Below are 11,636 nucleotides of genomic sequence, written 5' to 3'. Positions count from 1 at the left end.
TTTCAAAACTGTACTTTTTTACCAAGTAATAGGAGTAACTCTTTATGTGTTATTGGTCTGGACGTTTAGAGAAGCTTTTATTCTCTTGAAGTTGAGAAGCTGAGAAATGAGAAGTTCACAGAATTCCTATCTGTGCTGGAGGCTGAGCGGAGTACAAGAGGCTTTTTGCCCTCACAGACATAATTTCTGAGGTGGGCCAGCAGAAGAGAACACCAGGCAGTTCAGTATTGTTGGAGAGCCAGGCTTTGGAGTTTCACAATCTGCCCCTCTTTGACACCACTCTCCACCATCCAGTAATACACAAGTGTCTTGTTTTGAAAAGATGTGTCTGCTAAGAGAAGTAGGAGCCTCCCTTGAGATGGAAAATGTGCCCCTCCTCCCTTTGTATTATTATAATTTTGAAATTAAGCAGCTTTCAAGTAAAGACATGGGAATAGGAATAACAGTTCTTTACTAGGAAAATTAAAATATGAATACAATAGTACAAAAAAACCCCCAAAACCACTGACATAGTCAGAATATGACCTGACACCCTGTTGGTCAGGGTGTTGGTAGCAGTCTGATTAATGCTGGCTGCAGTCCTTCTTGAGTCAGAAATGTGGTTCCATTGAAGTAGTGATGCTGTAGAAAGGTGTAGTTTTCCTCTGAAGGTTCAGTGATGGTGTAGATGGGCCTGGTCTTCCTCTGGGAATTCAGTGGAAAAGAAAGCTACTCCTCTGGTAATCCAGACAGAAAAGGCTGGCTGTGGTGTTCTAAATTTCAGATTATATCCAGGTAGGAATGCTTGGCTCCTCCCTCAAATCTTTCTCTCCCTGAAATGAAAACAATCTAATGTGTGTCAAACTTGGTGTCACAAGGAGACTAAAGGAGTATGTATTTCTGGCTTATTTAAACATCTTTCATGCAAGATATATACTTAAATGTCACTAATTCACCAGTGTTGCTTGTCACAGACCATAGTGAATAGAAGTGCTATACAGACTTTGGACTTTTAAACACCAGTGGTTTGCTGTTCCAACCTAGAACAGTCTTAGCACTCTGGAAAAAGGGTAAAATAACTCACACTTGATCTTGCAAGCCTGCAGCAATGGAAAAAATGTCATCCTGAATCAGAGCTCGTTTAAGAGTGCTGAAACATACTGGGAGGCACAAATCTTATGAAACTATGTCTAAAACCAGAATGCTTGAAGCTGTGGAAGGTGAACAGGGAGATTTGCCTTGCTACCAGATCCCAAAATATACTGTGGGCTCCAGTAGCCCAATTTATGACCCTCTTGGGAAGGATGAAAGAGCCACAGAGCAATTAGCAGGGCTCAGACCTGCTGGAGAGGATATGAGGTCCTATCTGAAAATGATATGGAAGTTTGATTTTTGTAAGTTTACTCTGGAAAAGTAGAGAAGAATTTAGTGATAACAGGTAGGAGTTTAATTCTAGCATACCCTTTCCTATTCCCTCTGCTCTAATGAAGGTTGTTTATTTTTAATGCTGCAAACCCAGTGAGAAGCCTTTTATTTTCCGCCTCTCCTGAGGGGGAGATAGAATCCCCCTCACAGCACTTAGCTGACTGAAAATGCCGAAGTTGTATAAAAGAGTCAAGTGATACAACACATTGAAAACAGGTGTCAAAGAAACACAGTATTTTTCAATAGTATAAGTTCAGGATAAATTGCCTTTTCACGTGAATTCCTCCCATTCAGAGCTGAAATTGAGAAAACAATATGCCACTAGAGAGGTCCCACCTGTGTCAAGGTTCAGTAACAACTAGAAGTCATGACTGACCATGCCTCCACAGATGTCTCTAGGGTTTGCAGGATAGCAATGAGATCAGAAAATTATAAAAAGGGCCTACCAGAAACTGCTGTAGCCTGCAAATGCCTCAGGCATTTGTCTGGGACAAAGCCGTAGTAGCCCATGAACTCTCCTCTCTCAATCGATTCCCAAATCCTCTGCCCTGGCTAACTACCATAGAGTAGTCCTCCTGGGGGGAAAAAGACAGACTGCTCCATGGCCTTCTGGCTCACTGACCCCTGGTTTCTCCTTTCCCTGTTCCTTCATTGGTTGGATACCTCTGGTGGCTGTGCCCTCTCCCCTGGAGTCCAATCCCCCCTGCCCTGTCCTTAGCCCTGCTGCCCACCCCTTCCCCTTGTTAAGCTGTCTGCATGCCGTTGCCTCACTTTCTCGCTGGGTTCCCCTACAGGCATGTGATATACCTCACTGGAATAAAACCTTGCAAAAGAGCCTTTCTTGCCTCTCTCCCTGAGCCAGCTGTGATGAGTTGGGCAGGGGTCTGACTGTGTGATCTAAAGGTTAACTCAACCTGCTTTTCTACAGGAGAGGCTTGTTGGGAACAGATCATAGGCAGCAGCACCCACCATCCAACTCCCACATTTTTAATGGTTCCCTTATGAGATCAGGTATTTATTGCCTCAGATGGCTTTATATTTTTCCCAAAGCTGTTTGTATGTGTTTGGGAAGCAGGATTGCCTGTATGTGATCCTGTTTACTCCATTGAGACAACTTTGATTTTGCTTCCCAAAATGAAAAAGTGGAAGACTGTAGTAGAAACTAAGTATAGATAATATTTAATATATTGCTGTTGGTCTTTGCTATACCCATGCCAAAACTGTGGGAAAATGTCAGTGTGTTCTCTTCCCTTCATTTTCCCTTCCTGTTTTTCTGACCTATACAGCATTTTTTCATATTTTACACCACTTTTATGCTCCCTGAATATATTCTTTCCACTCTAGTCTGAGAATCTTATCTTGATCTCTGACTGTACTGTTACAGTGGTTTACATATTTTGTCCTCATGGCATTTGAGAAACAGCTTTCTATTATCTTAATCAAAGTTTCTAAGTAATTTGTATATACTGAAAGTATGAAGAATTGAATTTCTACTGCATGCAGTTGTTGCTAAAATTTATTTATAATGTGAATCAATTTATTATACCATTGATTAAAATCACTGTAAATAAATGAGGCATGGCTTCTGGAGTTTGATGGAGCTATAGGCCTATTTTGGCCAGTTAAAAAAAAACCCTTTTAAAATAGGTCAGCTGGCTCCAGAGACTAAGCTAAGAGTGGTTAAGTGACTCTTCAGGGTTTAACTTTGTTTTCTGGTTTATTTCTCTTTTGAAGTATAAGAGGAAAGGGAGAAGGAAAGAGACGAGAAGGGAAGGCGATGGAAATTGTTGGCAGTGTTTGTGGGGCTTGTCTTATTGTGTTTGCTTTTAAATTAAGCCTTGTTACTGAGACTGGTTGTGAGGTCTCTAGGGCTCTTCTCATGTTCTTAGCAGCTTTCCTGGGATTTTAGACTGTGTTATACAAAACATATTTTCCCTACAGTTCAGTGTAATCTATCTGGAAGTGTTGGAGAGAGTCGCGGGAGACAAGCCTCAAGCTATCATGATCAGCAAGTCTCAGTTTATTGGAGTCGATCACAGTTTCTTTATACAAGCATTAATTAGCTCATACATATTGCAAAAGTGAAGCTCAGGATTGGTTACCTTTCTATTAACACATGTATCCTTTTGTGATAAGCCTTGTGGTTACTGCTTCCTTATACTTGTTTATCTTTCTGCATACCAAGCAATTTCACATCCTGGTTGTTATGAGACATCTGTTGCTCAAGGACATAGTTTTCATGCCACAAGTCATGTACTCTCACACTCTTATCAACTTAACACTGTCGTGTCCCTTGCTGCGCAGCCATTCTTCAGATAAACTCTCTACACTTCCCCTGTTTTCTTTATAAGCAAGCAAGGATGTGTTCCATTTTCGTTCTATAATTGACATTAAAGTCCTTTGCAAGCACTGAAATAAACACGGCAATACAAGCATTAAAATTACTATAACTAACAATCCTATTATCATAAGCTGCAAAAGGTGTTTAAGCCAACCCGTGATTCCCCATGATTCAAATGATAATCCAAAAAATGTATCATCCCTCTGCAACACCTGAACATGTTGTTGCAAATGCTAAATTTTCCTATAAATAGATTTGGAACTATTTTTCAAATTCATACAGCACATTCCTTCGAAATCTTCACACCCATGCCCATGAGCCAACAATAAAAAGTCAATAGCTGCCCGATTTTGCAATGTTGCATGTCTTACGGTGTCTATGTCTGTGGCCAGTAAACTTAATAGCTCAGACGTGGCATTGGCTTGCTTGCCTACCCAACATTGTAACTTCTCTAACTGAAAAAGAGCACGTCCTGCAGCAAGGCCAGGCATAAAAAGGGAGGCAACCACTTGCTCCATGCAATTAAACAAGTTGACGTTATCGTCACAGGAAGCATCAATGGTTGAGAGCTTTCATCATGTGGTGGTTACCTGGCTGGTATTACTATATAGGCCTAATAGAGCGCTCTGGCTAGGGAGTGCTATTGTGAGACGCCCAAATGTACAAGGGCCTCCGGTGGGCCATTGAGGAATGCCGCTGAATGCTCTGTCCCCACAGATTAAAAAGATTCTGTGTGGCAATCAGCGAGGAATTGTTGTACCTGGGGCTGGGTCTGTTTCATTTCGAGCTATAGAATGACACCAAAAGGAGTGATTTTGCCAATTTTCCTGTTGCAGGGTAATATCCATAGGGAATGTTATATTACACCAAGCACCGTTGCCTTCATTGCACTCATATTTGCTGGAGTTAATATACATGCATGAGGCGGCATGGAGCGAGCCCAATATCTCTAGCTCGTCGGGCTTGCCTCTATAAGGTAATCTATCATCCCACGAGTCATATTCTTCAAGGCAGGAGCTAATACTGTTTTTACAGTGGCTGGACGTTCGGGTCATGACTAAATAAGAGTACTCTGTCTCATTAAGTGGTACGCCAATAAGGCAGGTATGGAAGGGGGATTCAGGTTGGGCTAAGGACACACAAAAGTCTGTTCTATTTAGCCATCTTGCTAATGAGATCCATACGTTCTGCCTAGGAAATAAGGAGTTAATGTTGGGATGTTTTTCCGTAGTAGTTCTTGCGACTGTTATTAATTTTAGTAAACTTACGACAAGTATAATCCCATTGACTGGGTGGCACCTGCCACCGAATTGGTATATGAACTTCATGACCACAACAAGAGTCTAAAATGCGTGAGCGTTTGTCTCCTAATATCTTTTTGACTATGTGGCATACCTGCCACGCTAGATCTCTAAGCTCTAGATCCTCCCTGTTTTCTATTCTGGCTATACTGTTCCCTATAGTATCCCCTGTTAACGCGGTTAATGCTTGCTGCGGTGTTTCCCTATGCCAGTCAAAATTACAATTAAGGCACCAAAGTCCGTTGCTAAGAACCCGTTGAAAAACCCACCAGTTCCTATTACAGTTCCCACAATAAATTTTTACCCACGCTTGGTGATTATGTGCGAAGCAAGCTAAGCAAGCAGTTTGGCAATGGCGTAAAAAGTCTCTCTGTAAAACTGGGAGAAGCGTTTCAGCTACTTCTCGTTCAGTTTCGTATAAAAACTTGGTATTAAATTCCTCCTCAACTTCTCGCAGGATCGGTGCCAGCACTTTCTGCAGGTGATATTTCCTCCTCTGCTCTGGACTGTTCATCAACAACTGCTGGTCACGTCCACCTTGCAGGGACCCACAAAGTGCCTGTTGGCGTAGAAACACATAAGTAGCCTCTGCCCCAATATACAACCTTAGCTGGGCCTTACCAGATTCCTGTCTTCGGGTCCCGATACCTGACCACCGCTTCAGGCCCAGGCTGTTTCAATGGGGAAAAATGAGAAATCACAGGCGGCACCTCACTGTTTCCAAAAATACATAAATGATTAAGCACAAACAAACATTTAAGTAATCTATCCTGTATGCTACTAATGTCAGAATATTTTTCCAAATACTGTTTAAGGGTTCCATTTGCTCTTTCCACTATTGCTTATCCAGTAGGTGAGCTGGCAATCCCTGTAACATGAGCAATGTTCCAAAACTGCATAAAATGAGCTATACGCTTGCTACAGTAGACTGGACCATTATCTGTTTTGATTTTCTGCGGGGTTCCCATGACAGCAATACAACTGTGCAGGTGCCGTTCTACATGTATAGCCTGTTTGCCAGCCTGTGCAGTAACCCATATATAATGACTATAAGTATCTATAGTCACATGGACATACTTAAGGCGGCCAAAGCTGGGTACAAGAGTAACATCCATCTGCCATATCTCAATAGCATGCAGGCCCCTTGGGTTGACTCCCCCACCCAGACCCATGCCTCTATTTTGATTACTACAAATTGGACAAGCTTTGGCTATAGCTCTAGCTTCTTCTAAGGGAATCTGAAATTCTTTCGACATGCCTTTAGCATTCCAATGGAAAATAACATGGCTTTCCCGTGCTAATGACTGCCTAGGAAGTACTGTTTGATGAGAAAGCGAGACTAGCTTATCAGCCTTGGCGTTTCCTTCTCCTAACCCTTCGTCCCATTTATGACTATGAACATGGATGACCGAATATGGTTCAGTTCTATTTCTGAGGGCACGTTTTAGTTGAAGAAACAGTTCATAAAGTCGCCGATTCTGTACTTCTCTGATAGTAGCATCCTCAATCCTTGATACTAACCCCACAACATAAAGGGAGTCTGATACAACATTCAACGGTTCATGCAAGTTAGTTACAGCCCAAATGACTGCCAACAACTCCAAAGTCTGCAAATTGTCTGATGTTGCCTCTCATATTTGTTGATGCCATTGTTGTCCCTTTTTCCAGACTACTGCCACCTTCCTGGAGCGTTTTCCAGCATTTGTGAAAGCCGTAGTGGCATCTGGAATGGGCCTGTCTTCCCTGAGGGGTTTCTGTAGCCAGCTCCATTCTCCTAGCCATCGCAAAGGTTTCGGTATAAGGGGACCGGTATTGATTTGTGCTGCAGACTACAATAATGCTTCAGCCAGGGCTGTGGAGTTTAAAAGGTACCAATCTAACGTGGCCTTTTCTATGGGCAGATTAATGTCCGTTGGTTCCAGGCCACCGATTTCCAAAACGCGGATGCATCCTTTTTTGATCAGCAATGCCAAATTTTTGATTTTTGAAGTTATAGTTTTTCTTTGTTGCAATGGAGGTGACAGCCATTCCAGTACTGCTGTCTCCCCTGTTTTCTTTAACTGCTGAATAACAGCTCCTAGTAGGTGGTCTTCAGTATTCCAAATTGTAAGATGCAGGGGGAGATCAGGGTCAATCCTTGTGACAAATGCTGTAGATATGCAATGCATAATTTTCTGAAGTGCATCTTGCTGAGCTTGGGTGAGGTGAACAGGGGCACAAGGGTCAGTGCCTTTCAGTAGCGGACACAATTCGTCTAATAAGATAGTAGGGATACCGGTGACTAGCTTCAGCCACTGTAGGTCACCTAGAAGCTTTTGGGCCTCATGCAATATTGTTATTGATATTTGTATGGACAATTTTTGAGGCACAACCTTCTGTTCTGTGATTGTCCACCCTAGATACTTCCAAGGGGTTGACATCTGAATTTTATCTGGAGCTACTACCAAAGATCCTTGTAGCATCTTCGATTTGTGAGGCTGTAAAGGGTTCTCTTTGAGCAAGCAGGATATCATCCATATAATGATAAACAATGGTAGCAGGCATTTTTCGTCATAGTGGTTGTAGTGCAGCATTGACATACAGTTGACAAAGTGTAGGGGAATTGCGTGTCCCCTGCGGTAGAACAGTCCACTCAAATCTTTTGTCAGGTTCTCCATGGTTAAGGGCAGGAAGCGTAAATGCAAACCGTTTGGTATCATTAGGATGCAATGCAATGGTAAAAAAGCACTCTTTCAGGTCTATTATAAGGATGGGCCAGTCTTTTGGTATCATAGCTGGGTTAGGCAGTCCAGGCTGAAGCGCTCCCATGGGTTCCATTTGATTATTTACTGCTCTCAAGTCGTTCAGCAGCCTATACTTTCCGGATTTCTTCTTGATCACAAATATTGGAGTATTCCAGGGACTGGTGGAGGGCTTAACATGTCCTTGGTGATATTGTTCCATGACCAAAAGGTGTGCCTGTTCCAAACTTTCCCGTTTTAGAGGCCATTGCTTAACCACTACAGGTTCATTGGTGATCCAAGTAAGTGGCAATGGGAAAGTCCAAGCAATGACCATTACTGTAAAGGGTGATCATTAGTGAGGACAAGACCCAGTTGAGCAAGAATATCGTGGCCAATTAGGCAGTGAACAGTAGGTGGCAGTGCTGTTATAGAAAATGCTGTCGATGCTTGTTTTCCTTTAATCTCGACTGTCAGTACAGGGGTACGATTAGCCAGCGTCATTCCTCCGATGCCAGTGACAGTGGTTGCTGAGGGCTGTATCGGCCAGGTGGAAGGCCAGTGTGCAGGATCAACTATACTCGAGCACCCGTATCAAGGAGTCCCTTAAGTGTGATACTGCGTCCTTGATAAGTCAGATGACAGGACTTCTTAGGTCAAGTATTGAGGTCTATGGTGAGCACAGTTAGGCCCCCCGTAGATCCGAAGCTTCCTTCGTTCCTGGGCTCTTGTGTAAGGGACATTAGTCCCTTGGTCATTTGAGGCAACGGAATTAATTGGGCTAGTCTCTGTCCTTTGGGTACTTTCACGGGGGGATACGGAGTATGAACCATAATCATAAGTTCACTTCTACAATCAGAGTCAATAACCCCCGGCTCAACATACAGACCCAGAGTAGTAGCAGAGGAGCGACCAATTATCAAGCCCCCTATTGGCTGGCCATTTATAAAAATAGGGCCAAAAAGTCCAGTGGGAACCTTATGCAAATGAGTGGAAAGGATGTCAACATCTATTGAGGCTGCCAGGTCCAAGCCGAGGCTCCCGGTTGTTGCTGGTTGGAGTTGTCAGGGGGTGCTGACAGTGCAGCTGCCATTTGTGTCCCTGAGCAGCTGCTGCTCGCGCTGTTCTTCGAGTTTCCCTGCTTCCTTCGACAAGCAGTGGAGTTGTGCGTGTTGGATTGGCATTTTCCGCACCATACTCCCGTTGCTCCACATTCTCAACGGATGTGACCTACATTTCCACATCGGTAACACTTCATTCGATTGCTGCCAGCGTTGGTCGAGCGGGGGCGTGCGGCTGCCGCTTGGAGGGGAGCAAGAGCTGCCATGACCTGATTCTGAGAGCTAATAGCTTGCTCACGCAGGGCTGTCGCTTGTTCCTGTAATCCCTCTCCTATTCTCTGCAGGGCATTTACTAAAAACACCTGGGGGCCAATTGGCATAGAGGCAGCCTTTTCTAATAGGTCCTGCACCCTCCAATCCCCTGGGGTCGAATTAATCAAGGCTCTAGTGGTGGAATTGCTGTTTTGTAGGATGCATTGTCTTAGCAGGGCATCTTGCATATGATCTGCTACTCCCGCTTTAGACAATGCTTCCATGATCTTATCTACAAAGGCACCAAGGAGCTCTTCTCTAGCCTGTTTGATTCCCATATATATAGGTATCCCTACCATGGTTTTAACTTTATCCATCGCTCTCTTGGCCACTGTCATAGCTTCCCTGAGTTTGTCGAGTCCTAAAGCTGCTTGGGTCTCAACTCTCAGAAATGCACCTTGCCCTATTAGTTCATCAACCGTGATCCCTGTCAAGGCATCCCCCTGGGCCCTTGCGAGATTTGCACTCAATGCAGCCTCCTCTCTCCAGCGCGCCTCAAACAATAGTCGTTGATGCGGGGTATAAATCAATTTGGCAATGCCTCTGATATCTGCAGGCAACAGCACTTGGGCATTAAACATGTAATCGAGCATCTGTTTAACCGGTTCACTAGAAACTCCATAATTCCCCACTGTGGCATGCAACTGGGCCAGCATTTTCCAATCTAAATTTTGCACATGTGCCTGTTGGCCACTCCCTTTCGGGTTAGGCGTATAAATGACCGGAAACGCTAAGGTCTCCTGAGCCGCTGCAACGAGATCAGCGTCCCCCTTTTCCATTCCCTCACGGGCGAGCATGTTCCAGATTTCACGTCTCTCCCTGGCCATGGCCTCCGCAAGGTCAGCTTCTGCCCCAGGGACAGGCTCCTGGCTACTGAGAGAAGCAGTTGCCCGAGGTGGGTGAGGGGGGTTGTGGTGACCATTCCCGGGGATTACGATACTCGGCGGCTCAACGGGGGGGGGGCGGATGGCACGGATGAAGGCACATCAACCATTGTAAAAAAGGGGGGATTTGGAGCACTAGGATCTACCGGTAAACCATAATCGCGATTACGCTCTTGCGCCGTCTTCACTCCCTCAGCTGCCCTTTTTTCCGCTTGGCACATTAACAACTCATTGTGAACTGCTTTCCATAACTTACTCATCTTCTTAGCGAGTTTATCATTGTCTAACGTCAACTCCCACAACTTATCCCCATATTTTCGCCATTCCCCTAATTCATGTACGGTATGCAGGTCTGAGAAAAATGCATACGAAGCTGCATGCTGCAATAACGCAGGGAGGTCCTTATCTAAATCAAGCCCTTTAAATTGCCTCCGTCTGAGAAACGAGGTGAAAAGGTCATATGCTGCTTGCCTATCCATACTCACGTCAGCGCTGTTGCAGCCCCTCCAGGCTTCGGCAGCACGTATCGGCTGAGCCCACCGCTGTGGTCACTCAGGGCACGGCACCAGGTAGCGGAGCTTAATCGCCATCCGTCTAGCTGCAGGACCCGAACCCAATGCAACGTCTCACAGATCCAGGCTCAGAGTCCCATCTGTTCGGGCTCCAGATGTTGGAGAGAGTCGCGGGAGACAAGCCTCAAGGTATCATGATCAGCAAGTCTCAGTTTATTGGAGTCGATCACAGTTTCTTTATACAAGCATTAATTAGCTCATACATATTGCAAAAGCGGAGCTCAGGATTGGTTACCTTTCTATTAACACATGTATCCTTTTGCGATAAGCCTTGCGGTTACTGCTTCCTTATACTTGTTTATCTTTCTGCATACCAAGCAATTTCACATCCTGGTTGTTACGAGACATCTGCTTCATGCCACAAGTCACGTACTCTCACAGTCTTATCAACTTAACACTGTTGTGTCCCTTGCTGCACAGCCATTCTTCAGATAAACTCTCTACATGGAAGTGTCTTGCTGGTGTTTTCTAGTAACAAAGTGCAGATGTATGCATTTGGAGATCATTGTTGCCTTGGTTCATTCCTCCATTTAGTTTGCATGGAAGATGCAGTGTTAAACCACAAGAGTGAATCCATTCATGCTTGCTGAAAACACATCATAAACTTATAAACTATTTGTAAGGAAAACATTGTCTATGCTAGAATTCCCTGAAATTGTTCTAAAACTTAGTAGTAATCTGGAATGTCTTGGCTTTTCAAAAAAAAACCCCAAAAAAACAAAAAACCAAAAAAACCCCCATCACCACCAAAAAACCCAAAAAACCAAACAAAAATCCAAACAAACAAAAAAAACCACTATCAACCAACCAAAAAACCACCAAAACCTCCCTCAACAAAACCCAAAATCCAAACAAAACAAAAAATGAAATGCTGCTTTTTAATTCTTGTTTACAATTGTCACAAATTTCTAAAGGATATACTTGGATTACTAATTTACTAATATGCTAAAATTTAATACAATTGTTCAAAAAAAGATTTGAAGTGTCTGAAGTGTCTCAGGTTTCCTACAAAGAAGGTGTCAAATATCTGCAAGGTGGTAA

General features: G+C 43.8%; 1 long non-coding RNA gene across 2 annotated transcripts; it reads right to left on the bottom strand.

The window, feature by feature from the left end:
• Positions 1-434: 434 nt before the first annotated feature.
• Positions 435-11,274, bottom strand: LOC115491083 (uncharacterized). Of its 2 annotated transcripts, none has more exons than XR_012053030.1 (2): positions 10,509-11,274; positions 435-5,717 (listed from the first exon to the last, which is right to left on the bottom strand). It is a non-coding gene; the product is annotated as an uncharacterized lncRNA (long non-coding RNA). The 2 variants fall into 2 exon arrangements; XR_003957043.4 differs by having other exon boundaries at positions 435-5,605.
• Positions 11,275-11,636: the final 362 nt, after the last annotated feature.

This window comes from Taeniopygia guttata, chromosome Z, assembly GCF_048771995.1.
Source record: "Taeniopygia guttata chromosome Z, bTaeGut7.mat, whole genome shotgun sequence".
Classification (NCBI taxonomy): Eukaryota; Metazoa; Chordata; class Aves; order Passeriformes; family Estrildidae; genus Taeniopygia; species Taeniopygia guttata.
Note: the sequence above shows the minus strand (reverse complement) of the source record. Positions and strands in the feature narration are given on the sequence as shown.